We start from the raw sequence: 13019 nt of genomic DNA on the forward strand, positions 1-13019 counted from the left end.
TCCAATTGTGCTGTTTTGCTATTAAAAAGGTGTACTTTTGAGAGCGAAAACCTGCCAAAACAGGGACAAACGGTCAACGGGGAAATCTAAACGGAGAAAAGGGAACTTGGGAATTAACGGAATCAGGCAAAACATTGAAGGGATTGTATAGTGCCCTAATGGACTACAGACATTGACTGTCTCCTAGACTAAAAACAAAGGCTGCATGTACTGCCTATATTTTGAGGGAAACGCACTGTCCATTATTTGATTTGATTTGATCAGGGCAGGGCAGCACACAAACTGCATTTAGTCCAATAACAATCCATGATATTATTAGGGTGATAAATAAAAAGCAGTTGCTCCATGACACAAGAGCACGCTCTACTGGGACAAAAAGCTTACAGCACCTGGTATTCCCAGGCGGTCTCCCATCCAAGTACTAACCAGGCCCGACCCTGCTTAGCTTCCGAGATCGGACGAGATCGGGCGTATTCAGGCTGGTATGGCCGTAAGCGAGGGAACAACTCTTGGTACACTATATAAAGTCAATGTGTCACTCACTCTGAAAGGGACACAGAAACGTATCCACTTTGTGACACAAACTGAAGAAGCTCAACCCCTGCTTACATTTCCAATATATATATATATATATATTTGAGTCTTGTTGGGGGGGAAGAGGGCATATCCTATGTTGATTTATGACAAGTTCATTGACTAGGGCCCTATAAAATAGGCGTTGCGGACCGAATCACGGAATCCAGACATTAAACCGAAATTCAACAATATTCAAACATTTATTGAACTTAGTAAGAAATCAACTAAATCTATTCAACTTGTTAGAAAACGCATTCATTTGCCCAAGTCAATCATAAGACATGAACAAAATGCATCAGTGATTCGTATTTCCATGAACTTTCTGAAACGGCACAGGAATGCCCCTGTCTGTGTGCATGTGTGCGGTGCGCGCGTATGTCTACACTTTGTGTAGCCGTTAGCGATGATGCTAATGATAACCTTCTTCTGGTAGGGAAGGAATGGCTTTCCCCAAAACCTTCGCAAGTAAATGTTAACTACAAAGTAGCCTATGCCTGCCTGGCAGAATTATACCGTGATCATTTGCATCACTCCAGTTGCCATTTGTTCTACAGCAACACCGCTTAACCAAACAAAGGTCTCTTCCTGGTGCATGCTTGCATTTAAGGGTAACTACACCCCAACATCTAAATGTCTTACATTTTTCCCAGACCTCACAAATGGTCACCTGATAGGGTTTAAACATTGTTGTGGACATAGAACATCCAATTGTGCTGTTTTGCTATTAAAAAGGTGTACTTTTGAGAGCGAAAACCTGCCAAAACAGGGACAAACGGTCAACGGGGAAATCTAAACGGAGAAAAGGGAACTTGGGAATTAACGGAATCAGGCAAAACATTGAAGGGATTGTATAGTGCCCTAATGGACTACAGACATTGACTGTCTCCTAGACTAAAAACAAAGGCTGCATGTACTGCCTATATTTTGAGGGAAACGCACTGTCCATTATTTGATTTGATTTGATCAGGGCAGGGCAGCACACAAACTGCATTTAGTCCAATAACAATCCATGATATTATTAGGGTGATAAATAAAAAGCAGTTGCTCCATGACACAAGAGCACGCTCTACTGGGACAAAAAGCTTACAGCACCTGGTATTCCCAGGCGGTCTCCCATCCAAGTACTAACCAGGCCCGACCCTGCTTAGCTTCCGAGATCGGACGAGATCGGGCGTATTCAGGCTGGTATGGCCGTAAGCGAGGGAACAACTCTTGGTACACTATATAAAGTCAATGTGTCACTCACTCTGAAAGGGACACAGAAACGTATCCACTTTGTGACACAAACTGAAGAAGCTCAACCCCTGCTTACATTTCCAATATATATATATATATATTTGAGTCTTGTTGGGGGGGAAGAGGGCATATCCTATGTTGATTTATGACAAGTTCATTGACTAGGGCCCTATAAAATAGGCGTTGCGGACCGAATCACGGAATCCAGACATTAAACCGAAATTCAACAATATTCAAACATTTATTGAACTTAGTAAGAAATCAACTAAATCTATTCAACTTGTTAGAAAACGCATTCATTTGCCCAAGTCAATCATAAGACATGAACAAAATGCATCAGTGATTCGTATTTCCATGAACTTTCTGAAACGGCACAGGAATGCCCCTGTCTGTGTGCATGTGTGCGGTGCGCGCGTATGTCTACACTTTGTGTAGCCGTTAGCGATGATGCTAATGATAACCTTCTTCTGGTAGGGAAGGAATGGCTTTCCCCAAAACCTTCGCAAGTAAATGTTAACTACAAAGTAGCCTATGCCTGCATGGCAGAATTATACCGTGATCATTTGCATCACTCCAGTTGCCATTTGTTCTACAGCAACACCGCTTAACCAAACAAAGGTCTCTTCCTGGTGCATGCTTGCATTTAAGGGTAACTACACCCCAACATCTAAATGTCTTACATTTTTCCCAGACCTCACAAATGGTCACCTGATAGGGTTTAAACATTGTTGTGGACATAGAACATCCAATTGTGCTGTTTTGCTATTAAAAAGGTGTACTTTTGAGAGCGAAAACCTGCCAAAACAGGGACAAACGGTCAACGGGGAAATCTAAACGGAGAAAAGGGAACTTGGGAATTAACGGAATCAGGCAAAACATTGAAGGGATTGTATAGTGCCCTAATGGACTACAGACATTGACTGTCTCCTAGACTAAAAACAAAGGCTGCATGTACTGCCTATATTTTGAGGGAAACGCACTGTCCATTATTTGATTTGATTTGATCAGGGCAGGGCAGCACACAAACTGCATTTAGTCCAATAACAATCCATGATATTATTAGGGTGATAAATAAAAAGCAGTTGCTCCATGACACAAGAGCACGCTCTACTGGGACAAAAAGCTTACAGCACCTGGTATTCCCAGGCGGTCTCCCATCCAAGTACTAACCAGGCCCGACCCTGCTTAGCTTCCGAGATCGGACGAGATCGGGCGTATTCAGGCTGGTATGGCCGTAAGCGAGGGAACAACTCTTGGTACACTATATAAAGTCAATGTGTCACTCACTCTGAAAGGGACACAGAAACGTATCCACTTTGTGACACAAACTGAAGAAGCTCAACCCCTGCTTACATTTCCATATATATATATATATATTTGAGTCTTGTTGGGGGGGAAGAGGGCATATCCTATGTTGATTTATGACAAGTTCATTGACTAGGGCCCTATAAAATAGGCGTTGCGGACCGAATCACGGAATCCAGACATTAAACCGAAATTCAACAATATTCAAACATTTATTGAACTTAGTAAGAAATCAACTAAATCTATTCAACTTGTTAGAAAACGCATTCATTTGCCCAAGTCAATCATAAGACATGAACAAAATGCATCAGTGATTCGTATTTCCATGAACTTTCTGAAACGGCACAGGAATGCCCCTGTCTGTGTGCATGTGTGCGGTGCGCGCGTATGTCTACACTTTGTGTAGCCGTTAGCGATGATGCTAATGATAACCTTCTTCTGGTAGGGAAGGAATGGCTTTCCCCAAAACCTTCGCAAGTAAATGTTAACTACAAAGTAGCCTATGCCTGCCTGGCAGAATTATACCGTGATCATTTGCATCACTCCAGTTGCCATTTGTTCTACAGCAACACCGCTTAACCAAACAAAGGTCTCTTCCTGGTGCATGCTTGCATTTAAGGGTAACTACACCCCAACATCTAAATGTCTTACATTTTTCCCAGACCTCACAAATGGTCACCTGATAGGGTTTAAACATTGTTGTGGACATAGAACATCCAATTGTGCTGTTTTGCTATTAAAAAGGTGTACTTTTGAGAGCGAAAACCTGCCAAAACAGGGACAAACGGTCAACGGGGAAATCTAAACGGAGAAAAGGGAACTTGGGAATTAACGGAATCAGGCAAAACATTGAAGGGATTGTATAGTGCCCTAATGGACTACAGACATTGACTGTCTCCTAGACTAAAAACAAAGGCTGCATGTACTGCCTATATTTTGAGGGAAACGCACTGTCCATTATTTGATTTGATTTGATCAGGGCAGGGCAGCACACAAACTGCATTTAGTCCAATAACAATCCATGATATTATTAGGGTGATAAATAAAAAGCAGTTGCTCCATGACACAAGAGCACGCTCTACTGGGACAAAAGCTTACAGCACCTGGTATTCCCAGGCGGTCTCCCATCCAAGTACTAACCAGGCCCGACCCTGCTTAGCTTCCGAGATCGGACGAGATCGGGCGTATTCAGGCTGGTATGGCCGTAAGCGAGGGAACAACTCTTGGTACACTATATAAAGTCAATGTGTCACTCACTCTGAAAGGGACACAGAAACGTATCCACTTTGTGACACAAACTGAAGAAGCTCAACCCCTGCTTACATTTCCAATATATATATATATATTTGAGTCTTGTTGGGGGGGGAAGAGGGCATATCCTATGTTGATTTATGACAAGTTCATTGACTAGGGCCCTATAAAATAGGCGTTGCGGACCGAATCACGGAATCCAGACATTAAACCGAAATTCAACAATATTCAAACATTTATTGAACTTAGTAAGAAATCAACTAAATCTATTCAACTTGTTAGAAAACGCATTCATTTGCCCAAGTCAATCATAAGACATGAACAAAATGCATCAGTGATTCGTATTTCCATGAACTTTCTGAAACGGCACAGGAATGCCCCTGTCTGTGTGCATGTGTGCGGTGCGCGCGTATGTCTACACTTTGTGTAGCCGTTAGCGATGATGCTAATGATAACCTTCTTCTGGTAGGGAAGGAATGGCTTTCCCCAAAACCTTCGCAAGTAAATGTTAACTACAAAGTAGCCTATGCCTGCATGGCAGAATTATACCGTGATCATTTGCATCACTCCAGTTGCCATTTGTTCTACAGCAACACCGCTTAACCAAACAAAGGTCTCTTCCTGGTGCATGCTTGCATTTAAGGGTAACTACACCCCAACATCTAAATGTCTTACATTTTTCCCAGACCTCACAAATGGTCACCTGATAGGGTTTAAACATTGTTGTGGACATAGAACATCCAATTGTGCTGTTTTGCTATTAAAAAGGTGTACTTTTGAGAGCGAAAACCTGCCAAAACAGGGACAAACGGTCAACGGGGAAATCTAAACGGAGAAAAGGGAACTTGGGAATTAACGGAATCAGGCAAAACATTGAAGGGATTGTATAGTGCCCTAATGGACTACAGACATTGACTGTCTCCTAGACTAAAAACAAAGGCTGCATGTACTGCCTATATTTTGAGGGAAACGCACTGTCCATTATTTGATTTGATTTGATCAGGGCAGGGCAGCACACAAACTGCATTTAGTCCAATAACAATCCATGATATTATTAGGGTGATAAATAAAAAGCAGTTGCTCCATGACACAAGAGCACGCTCTACTGGGACAAAAGCTTACAGCACCTGGTATTCCCAGGCGGTCTCCCATCCAAGTACTAACCAGGCCCGACCCTGCTTAGCTTCCGAGATCGGACGAGATCGGGCGTATTCAGGCTGGTATGGCCGTAAGCGAGGGAACAACTCTTGGTACACTATATAAAGTCAATGTGTCACTCACTCTGAAAGGGACACAGAAACGTATCCACTTTGTGACACAAACTGAAGAAGCTCAACCCCTGCTTACATTTCCAATATATATATATATATATATTTGAGTCTTGTTGGGGGGGAAGAGGGCATATCCTATGTTGATTTATGACAAGTTCATTGACTAGGGCCCTATAAAATAGGCGTTGCGGACCGAATCACGGAATCCAGACATTAAACCGAAATTCAACAATATTCAAACATTTATTGAACTTAGTAAGAAATCAACTAAATCTATTCAACTTGTTAGAAAACGCATTCATTTGCCCAAGTCAATCATAAGACATGAACAAAATGCATCAGTGATTCGTATTTCCATGAACTTTCTGAAACGGCACAGGAATGCCCCTGTCTGTGTGCATGTGTGCGGTGCGCGCGTATGTCTACACTTTGTGTAGCCGTTAGCGATGATGCTAATGATAACCTTCTTCTGGTAGGGAAGGAATGGCTTTCCCCAAAACCTTCGCAAGTAAATGTTAACTACAAAGTAGCCTATGCCTGCATGGCAGAATTATACCGTGATCATTTGCATCACTCCAGTTGCCATTTGTTCTACAGCAACACCGCTTAACCAAACAAAGGTCTCTTCCTGGTGCATGCTTGCATTTAAGGGTAACTACACCCCAACATCTAAATGTCTTACATTTTTCCCAGACCTCACAAATGGTCACCTGATAGGGTTTAAACATTGTTGTGGACATAGAACATCCAATTGTGCTGTTTTGCTATTAAAAAGGTGTACTTTTGAGAGCGAAAACCTGCCAAAACAGGGACAAACGGTCAACGGGGAAATCTAAACGGAGAAAAGGGAACTTGGGAATTAACGGAATCAGGCAAAACATTGAAGGGATTGTATAGTGCCCTAATGGACTACAGACATTGACTGTCTCCTAGACTAAAAACAAAGGCTGCATGTACTGCCTATATTTTGAGGGAAACGCACTGTCCATTATTTGATTTGATTTGATCAGGGCAGGGCAGCACACAAACTGCATTTAGTCCAATAACAATCCATGATATTATTAGGGTGATAAATAAAAAGCAGTTGCTCCATGACACAAGAGCACGCTCTACTGGGACAAAAAGCTTACAGCACCTGGTATTCCCAGGCGGTCTCCCATCCAAGTACTAACCAGGCCCGACCCTGCTTAGCTTCCGAGATCGGACGAGATCGGGCGTATTCAGGCTGGTATGGCCGTAAGCGAGGGAACAACTCTTGGTACACTATATAAAGTCAATGTGTCACTCACTCTGAAAGGGACACAGAAACGTATCCACTTTGTGACACAAACTGAAGAAGCTCAACCCCTGCTTACATTTCCAATATATATATATATATATTTGAGTCTTGTTGGGGGGAAGAGGGCATATCCTATGTTGATTTATGACAAGTTCATTGACTAGGGCCCTATAAAATAGGCGTTGCGGACCGAATCACGGAATCCAGACATTAAACCGAAATTCAACAATATTCAAACATTTATTGAACTTAGTAAGAAATCAACTAAATCTATTCAACTTGTTAGAAAACGCATTCATTTGCCCAAGTCAATCATAAGACATGAACAAAATGCATCAGTGATTCGTATTTCCATGAACTTTCTGAAACGGCACAGGAATGCCCCTGTCTGTGTGCATGTGTGCGGTGCGCGCGTATGTCTACACTTTGTGTAGCCGTTAGCGATGATGCTAATGATAACCTTCTTCTGGTAGGGAAGGAATGGCTTTCCCCAAAACCTTCGCAAGTAAATGTTAACTACAAAGTAGCCTATGCCTGCATGGCAGAATTATACCGTGATCATTTGCATCACTCCAGTTGCCATTTGTTCTACAGCAACACCGCTTAACCAAACAAAGGTCTCTTCCTGGTGCATGCTTGCATTTAAGGGTAACTACACCCCAACATCTAAATGTCTTACATTTTTCCCAGACCTCACAAATGGTCACCTGATAGGGGTTTAAACATTGTTGTGGACATAGAACATCCAATTGTGCTGTTTTGCTATTAAAAAGGTGTACTTTTGAGAGCGAAAACCTGCCAAAACAGGGACAAACGGTCAACGGGGAAATCTAAACGGAGAAAAGGGAACTTGGGAATTAACGGAATCAGGCAAAACATTGAAGGGATTGTATAGTGCCCTAATGGACTACAGACATTGACTGTCTCCTAGACTAAAAACAAAGGCTGCATGTACTGCCTATATTTTGAGGGAAACGCACTGTCCATTATTTGATTTGATTTGATCAGGGCAGGGCAGCACACAAACTGCATTTAGTCCAATAACAATCCATGATATTATTAGGGTGATAAATAAAAAGCAGTTGCTCCATGACACAAGAGCACGCTCTACTGGGACAAAAAGCTTACAGCACCTGGTATTCCCAGGCGGTCTCCCATCCAAGTACTAACCAGGCCCGACCCTGCTTAGCTTCCGAGATCGGACGAGATCGGGCGTATTCAGGCTGGTATGGCCGTAAGCGAGGGAACAACTCTTGGTACACTATATAAAGTCAATGTGTCACTCACTCTGAAAGGGACACAGAAACGTATCCACTTTGTGACACAAACTGAAGAAGCTCAACCCCTGCTTACATTTCCAATATATATATATATATATTTGAGTCTTGTTGGGGGGGAAGAGGGCATATCCTATGTTGATTTATGACAAGTTCATTGACTAGGGCCCTATAAAATAGGCGTTGCGGACCGAATCACGGAATCCAGACATTAAACCGAAATTCAACAATATTCAAACATTTATTGAACTTAGTAAGAAATCAACTAAATCTATTCAACTTGTTAGAAAACGCATTCATTTGCCCAAGTCAATCATAAGACATGAACAAAATGCATCAGTGATTCGTATTTCCATGAACTTTCTGAAACGGCACAGGAATGCCCCTGTCTGTGTGCATGTGTGCGGTGCGCGCGTATGTCTACACTTTGTGTAGCCGTTAGCGATGATGCTAATGATAACCTTCTTCTGGTAGGGAAGGAATGGCTTTCCCCAAAACCTTCGCAAGTAAATGTTAACTACAAAGTAGCCTATGCCTGCATGGCAGAATTATACCGTGATCATTTGCATCACTCCAGTTGCCATTTGTTCTACAGCAACACCGCTTAACCAAACAAAGGTCTCTTCCTGGTGCATGCTTGCATTTAAGGGTAACTACACCCCAACATCTAAATGTCTTACATTTTTCCCAGACCTCACAAATGGTCACCTGATAGGGTTTAAACATTGTTGTGGACATAGAACATCCAATTGTGCTGTTTTGCTATTAAAAAGGTGTACTTTTGAGAGCGAAAACCTGCCAAAACAGGGACAAACGGTCAACGGGGAAATCTAAACGGAGAAAAGGGAACTTGGGAATTAACGGAATCAGGCAAAACATTGAAGGGATTGTATAGTGCCCTAATGGACTACAGACATTGACTGTCTCCTAGACTAAAAACAAAGGCTGCATGTACTGCCTATATTTTGAGGGAAACGCACTGTCCATTATTTGATTTGATTTGATCAGGGCAGGGCAGCACACAAACTGCATTTAGTCCAATAACAATCCATGATATTATTAGGGTGATAAATAAAAAGCAGTTGCTCCATGACACAAGAGCACGCTCTACTGGGACAAAAGCTTACAGCACCTGGTATTCCCAGGCGGTCTCCCATCCAAGTACTAACCAGGCCCGACCCTGCTTAGCTTCCGAGATCGGACGAGATCGGGCGTATTCAGGCTGGTATGGCCGTAAGCGAGGGAACAACTCTTGGTACACTATATAAAGTCAATGTGTCACTCACTCTGAAAGGGACACAGAAACGTATCCACTTTGTGACACAAACTGAAGAAGCTCAACCCCTGCTTACATTTCCAAATATATATATATATATATTTGAGTCTTGTTGGGGGGGAAGAGGGCATATCCTATGTTGATTTATGACAAGTTCATTGACTAGGGCCCTATAAAATAGGCGTTGCGGACCGAATCACGGAATCCAGACATTAAACCGAAATTCAACAATATTCAAACATTTATTGAACTTAGTAAGAAATCAACTAAATCTATTCAACTTGTTAGAAAACGCATTCATTTGCCCAAGTCAATCATAAGACATGAACAAAATGCATCAGTGATTCGTATTTCCATGAACTTTCTGAAACGGCACAGGAATGCCCCTGTCTGTGTGCATGTGTGCGGTGCGCGCGTATGTCTACACTTTGTGTAGCCGTTAGCGATGATGCTAATGATAACCTTCTTCTGGTAGGGAAGGAATGGCTTTCCCCAAAACCTTCGCAAGTAAATGTTAACTACAAAGTAGCCTATGCCTGCATGGCAGAATTATACCGTGATCATTTGCATCACTCCAGTTGCCATTTGTTCTACAGCAACACCGCTTAACCAAACAAAGGTCTCTTCCTGGTGCATGCTTGCATTTAAGGGTAACTACACCCCAACATCTAAATGTCTTACATTTTTCCCAGACCTCACAAATGGTCACCTGATAGGGTTTAAACATTGTTGTGGACATAGAACATCCAATTGTGCTGTTTTGCTATTAAAAAGGTGTACTTTTGAGAGCGAAAACCTGCCAAAACAGGGACAAACGGTCAACGGGGAAATCTAAACGGAGAAAAGGGAACTTGGGAATTAACGGAATCAGGCAAAACATTGAAGGGATTGTATAGTGCCCTAATGGACTACAGACATTGACTGTCTCCTAGACTAAAAACAAAGGCTGCATGTACTGCCTATATTTTGAGGGAAACGCACTGTCCATTATTTGATTTGATTTGATCAGGGCAGGGCAGCACACAAACTGCATTTAGTCCAATAACAATCCATGATATTATTAGGGTGATAAATAAAAAGCAGTTGCTCCATGACACAAGAGCACGCTCTACTGGGACAAAAAGCTTACAGCACCTGGTATTCCCAGGCGGTCTCCCATCCAAGTACTAACCAGGCCCGACCCTGCTTAGCTTCCGAGATCGGACGAGATCGGGCGTATTCAGGCTGGTATGGCCGTAAGCGAGGGAACAACTCTTGGTACACTATATAAAGTCAATGTGTCACTCACTCTGAAAGGGACACAGAAACGTATCCACTTTGTGACACAAACTGAAGAAGCTCAACCCCTGCTTACATTTCCAATATATATATATATATATTTGAGTCTTGTTGGGGGGGAAGAGGGCATATCCTATGTTGATTTATGACAAGTTCATTGACTAGGGCCCTATAAAATAGGCGTTGCGGACCGAATCACGGAATCCAGACATTAAACCGAAATTCAACAATATTCAAACATTTATTGAACTTAGTAAGAAATCAACTAAATCTATTCAACTTGTTAGAAAACGCATTCATTTGCCCAAGTCAATCATAAGACATGAACAAAATGCATCAGTGATTCGTATTTCCATGAACTTTCTGAAACGGCACAGGAATGCCCCTGTCTGTGTGCATGTGTGCGGTGCGCGCGTATGTCTACACTTTGTGTAGCCGTTAGCGATGATGCTAATGATAACCTTCTTCTGGTAGGGAAGGAATGGCTTTCCCCAAAACCTTCGCAAGTAAATGTTAACTACAAAGTAGCCTATGCCTGCATGGCAGAATTATACCGTGATCATTTGCATCACTCCAGTTGCCATTTGTTCTACAGCAACACCGCTTAACCAAACAAAGGTCTCTTCCTGGTGCATGCTTGCATTTAAGGGTAACTACACCCCAACATCTAAATGTCTTACATTTTTCCCAGACCTCACAAATGGTCACCTGATAGGGTTTAAACATTGTTGTGGACATAGAACATCCAATTGTGCTGTTTTGCTATTAAAAAGGTGTACTTTTGAGAGCGAAAACCTGCCAAAACAGGGACAAACGGTCAACGGGGAAATCTAAACGGAGAAAAGGGAACTTGGGAATTAACGGAATCAGGCAAAACATTGAAGGGATTGTATAGTGCCCTAATGGACTACAGACATTGACTGTCTCCTAGACTAAAAACAAAGGCTGCATGTACTGCCTATATTTTGAGGGAAACGCACTGTCCATTATTTGATTTGATTTGATCAGGGCAGGGCAGCACACAAACTGCATTTAGTCCAATAACAATCCATGATATTATTAGGGTGATAAATAAAAAGCAGTTGCTCCATGACACAAGAGCACGCTCTACTGGGACAAAAAGCTTACAGCACCTGGTATTCCCAGGCGGTCTCCCATCCAAGTACTAACCAGGCCCGACCCTGCTTAGCTTCCGAGATCGGACGAGATCGGGCGTATTCAGGCTGGTATGGCCGTAAGCGAGGGAACAACTCTTGGTACACTATATAAAGTCAATGTGTCACTCACTCTGAAAGGGACACAGAAACGTATCCACTTTGTGACACAAACTGAAGAAGCTCAACCCCTGCTTACATTTCCAATATATATATATATATATATTTGAGTCTTGTTGGGGGGGAAGAGGGCATATCCTATGTTGATTTATGACAAGTTCATTGACTAGGGCCCTATAAAATAGGCGTTGCGGACCGAATCACGGAATCCAGACATTAAACCGAAATTCAACAATATTCAAACATTTATTGAACTTAGTAAGAAATCAACTAAATCTATTCAACTTGTTAGAAAACGCATTCATTTGCCCAAGTCAATCATAAGACATGAACAAAATGCATCAGTGATTCGTATTTCCATGAACTTTCTGAAACGGCACAGGAATGCCCCTGTCTGTGTGCATGTGTGCGGTGCGCGCGTATGTCTACACTTTGTGTAGCCGTTAGCGATGATGCTAATGATAACCTTCTTCTGGTAGGGAAGGAATGGCTTTCCCCAAAACCTTCGCAAGTAAATGTTAACTACAAAGTAGCCTATGCCTGCATGGCAGAATTATACCGTGATCATTTGCATCACTCCAGTTGCCATTTGTTCTACAGCAACACCGCTTAACCAAACAAAGGTCTCTTCCTGGTGCATGCTTGCATTTAAGGGTAACTACACCCCAACATCTAAATGTCTTACATTTTTCCCAGACCTCACAAATGGTCACCTGATAGGGTTTAAACATTGTTGTGGACATAGAACATCCAATTGTGCTGTTTTGCTATTAAAAAGGTGTACTTTTGAGAGCGAAAACCTGCCAAAACAGGGACAAACGGTCAACGGGGAAATCTAAACGGAGAAAAGGGAACTTGGGAATTAACGGAATCAGGCAAAACATTGAAGGGATTGTATAGTGCCCTAATGGACTACAGACATTGACTGTCTCCTAGACTAAAAACAAAGGCTGCATGTACTGCCTATATTTTGAGGGAAACGCACTGTCCATTATT

At 42.3% G+C, this 13019-nt stretch overlaps 10 non-coding genes across 10 annotated transcripts; all 10 read right to left on the minus strand.

The window, feature by feature from the left end:
- Positions 1 to 377: 377 nt before the first annotated feature.
- On the minus strand, positions 378 to 496 carry LOC123488635. The gene has a single exon (XR_006660217.1). It is a non-coding gene; the product is annotated as a 5S ribosomal RNA (ribosomal RNA).
- Positions 497 to 1656: 1160 nt separating this feature from the next.
- LOC121562977 lies at positions 1657 to 1775 on the minus strand. Its single transcript, XR_006660223.1, has one exon. It is a non-coding gene; the product is annotated as a 5S ribosomal RNA (ribosomal RNA).
- Positions 1776 to 2933: 1158 nt separating this feature from the next.
- LOC121562947 lies at positions 2934 to 3052 on the minus strand. The gene has a single exon (XR_005999684.1). It is a non-coding gene; the product is annotated as a 5S ribosomal RNA (ribosomal RNA).
- A 1156-nt stretch (positions 3053 to 4208) lies between these two features.
- Positions 4209 to 4327, minus strand: LOC121562945. The gene has a single exon (XR_005999682.1). It is a non-coding gene; the product is annotated as a 5S ribosomal RNA (ribosomal RNA).
- A 1156-nt stretch (positions 4328 to 5483) lies between these two features.
- Positions 5484 to 5602, minus strand: LOC121562972. Its single transcript, XR_005999708.2, has one exon. It is a non-coding gene; the product is annotated as a 5S ribosomal RNA (ribosomal RNA).
- A 1160-nt stretch (positions 5603 to 6762) lies between these two features.
- On the minus strand, positions 6763 to 6881 carry LOC121562944. Its single transcript, XR_005999681.1, has one exon. It is a non-coding gene; the product is annotated as a 5S ribosomal RNA (ribosomal RNA).
- Positions 6882 to 8039: 1158 nt separating this feature from the next.
- LOC121562943 lies at positions 8040 to 8158 on the minus strand. Its single transcript, XR_005999680.1, has one exon. It is a non-coding gene; the product is annotated as a 5S ribosomal RNA (ribosomal RNA).
- A 1157-nt stretch (positions 8159 to 9315) lies between these two features.
- Positions 9316 to 9434, minus strand: LOC121562966. Its single transcript, XR_005999702.2, has one exon. It is a non-coding gene; the product is annotated as a 5S ribosomal RNA (ribosomal RNA).
- A 1159-nt stretch (positions 9435 to 10593) lies between these two features.
- LOC123488636 lies at positions 10594 to 10712 on the minus strand. Its single transcript, XR_006660218.1, has one exon. It is a non-coding gene; the product is annotated as a 5S ribosomal RNA (ribosomal RNA).
- A 1158-nt stretch (positions 10713 to 11870) lies between these two features.
- Positions 11871 to 11989, minus strand: LOC123488637. Its single transcript, XR_006660219.1, has one exon. It is a non-coding gene; the product is annotated as a 5S ribosomal RNA (ribosomal RNA).
- Between the last annotated feature and the right edge of the window lie 1030 nt (positions 11990 to 13019).

Source organism: Coregonus clupeaformis, unplaced genomic scaffold (assembly GCF_020615455.1).
Source record: "Coregonus clupeaformis isolate EN_2021a unplaced genomic scaffold, ASM2061545v1 scaf2418, whole genome shotgun sequence".
Taxonomy (NCBI): domain Eukaryota; kingdom Metazoa; phylum Chordata; class Actinopteri; order Salmoniformes; family Salmonidae; genus Coregonus; species Coregonus clupeaformis.